The 2,500-nt window shown below is 35.5% G+C and overlaps 1 protein-coding gene across 1 annotated transcript in view; it reads left to right on the forward strand.

Moving 5' to 3' along the window:
- The window catches only part of LOC144976322 (chymotrypsin B-like), a 25,161-nt gene that overhangs the window by 5,605 nt on the left and 17,056 nt on the right, over positions 1-2,500 (forward strand). The gene's annotated exons all lie outside the window — the stretch shown is intronic.

Genomic DNA, 2,500 nt, shown 5'->3' on the forward strand with positions numbered 1-2,500 from the left:
AAAGTTAATTTAAAACAGAGTGTTTTATTATAGATGTCCATGGCTGTATCTGTCCAGGATTCAAATTAGAATATTTTTGAGATTTGCTTTTGTACAAACTTGTTCTTGCTCATTCGTGTTAGTTGTTAATTTTTACAAAAGAGAAATCGAAAGATTGGAGAACCAAATTAGATATCGGCGGACAGAATTCTGGATTTTACCACCAAAAAATATCTGAAAAATTAAACAAATTAAAAAAACAAACGAAAAAAAATTAAAACAGAAAAGAAAAAAAAATCAACACACAAAAGTAGACCGGACTTGTCGGCCATTACGAAAAATTCTTTGAATTACAAAATGTTTGCTACAATTTCACAACTTCGTGAGTATTTTCTAAGTCATGAAGTCATTGAGTATGTAGGTACATAGATAGTTTTATTCAACTACCATTAACATGTAAAAACTAACAAAACATTAACTTTGATACTCCGCCTATAATTTGTCTCAGAAAAAATGTAATAAATAGGCATGGGGTAAAAGTAACCAGGGTAAACTACGGATATAGTCGGTATTAGGGTTGTTAACACTTATTGAAATTGAAAATTGATGGCAGAGTACAGAATTGTAAGGATTTTGAAACGTAACGTAATCATTGTGAGGGTAAATTGATTATTCTTAGAGTTGATTGTCGCGACTACAAATATTTATCTCCCAACAATTACGAATGTTTGTATTGCCAAGAAGGCGGGTCCGCATCAGACAGAAAGAAAACCTGACAGACACAATTATGTAGACAACCATTTGAAAGTCCAGGTGATATTTCAGCGAACGAGTTCAAAAACGTATTAGTTATTTCAGAATTTCAATGTATGAGAAACTCAGAGTGAAATATTGTGTATTAACTATTTGTCTGTCTATATGTCTGTGTGTTTGTCTCTTTGTTTGTCTGTCTGTAGGTGAGATGTTTGTCAATCACCGAATAATCAAATTCATTCGATAATTTTGGAAACGATGGAAATTACCAATTGAATGCAATGATCAATTTGCGATAGACTAGCGTCCTATCCAAAGGATAGCAAGCAATTACTATTGTCCGTTTCACGGTACAGAAACCGGGATAAACTTCGGCTCCATGCGCCCAATGGCTCTGAAGAACTACTTACTTACTTACAAGGATCAATTCCCGATTAACAGAACATGCCAAATTAAAGAAATTGTGACTTTTTGCAACACGGCGAATCAACGCTATGTCTATGGTGCGGCTATGTGCTCTTGTGTATGGCACTCGCTTTCGGATCGGAAGTTCATGAGTTCGAGCCTCGTTCGGCGCATAGTTGAGTCCTTGGAAAAAGCTATTTACTCACATTCTCTCACCGTACTCAGGTGTAAAATGTTGCTGTTGATTAGGGACCGTTGTAAAGCGCGTTGAGCACATTCAGTGGAAATTGCGTTATATAAAAGCTCAATTTTTTTCTTTAAATGATGTGTGAGATTAGCATTCCCGCCAACTAATAAACACATCACGTGATCTTAACGCTATATATGATAATTGTAAGGATAAAAGTCACAACTATTTATGGATAAGAAATATAGGATATGAAGAAGCGCGAAGTCCCTGGTTTGAGAGTTTTTACCAACATGAGAGTCATTTAAATCGATCGAAATTTGAAGGACGAGTTTTCTGGCCACATTTTTAAATATGTGTTTCTCCAGAGTACAACAGTGCTGATGTAGCAATTTCCCCCAAAACACACAGATCAGATCAGGTGTATTTTGTCATGGCAATGATAACATTAGTGTGCAGTGTAGGAAAAACACACAGTTGTACTTTCAAATGACAACGGGGGAAATGGGTGGCGTACGAAAAGCTAACAGTGTTACTTTTTGATGGCGTAGAAATCCTGTCTGGTTCAATGAATGGATCAGTACTCGTCTGTTGTCACGAAGTCTCTTGAATGTAGTTCCGTATGTCAATACGCCAATTTCACGAAATGAAATCTCTCCGTCTCGTTGTCGATAAGTTTGGAAATTGTAAAGTTTCTTTGTTTTGGTTTGTGTGTCTGTGTGTATGTGTGTGTTAGTGTGTGTATGTGTGTGTGTGTGTGTAATCATATATATATATTTGTCTGTGATGTTAGATCTACAGTATTAAAAGGTCAACGAATGACTCTGCGTGCAAAAAAGTAAAATAGTAAATTTCTTTTTCACGTCAAGTCAAGATATTTTGTGGTGAAATGTTTGTATAAAAAAGTAATGAATGGAAAATAGCAGCTTTGTTACAGAACAAAATACCAGACACGGAAGGTTTCGACTCACAAACCTTCTTCAGCCAACAACAAAAGCAATCAAAACATTAACATGCACATCACATAAAATCCAGGCAGAAAACATCGAAATATTTGGCAGGTCTCGTACGCAATCACAGAATCGTGAAATGTAAACAAACACATGAATTGATAAAATGTGATGATACACACAGGATAGAAGATAAATGATGGGAAAAGGTAAATGAAATCAACAA

The sequence above is a fragment of the Berghia stephanieae genome, chromosome 7 (genome assembly GCF_034508935.2).
Source record: "Berghia stephanieae isolate SIO BIC M18660-M18661 chromosome 7, UCSD_Bste_1.3, whole genome shotgun sequence".
Taxonomy (NCBI): Eukaryota; Metazoa; Mollusca; class Gastropoda; order Nudibranchia; family Aeolidiidae; genus Berghia; species Berghia stephanieae.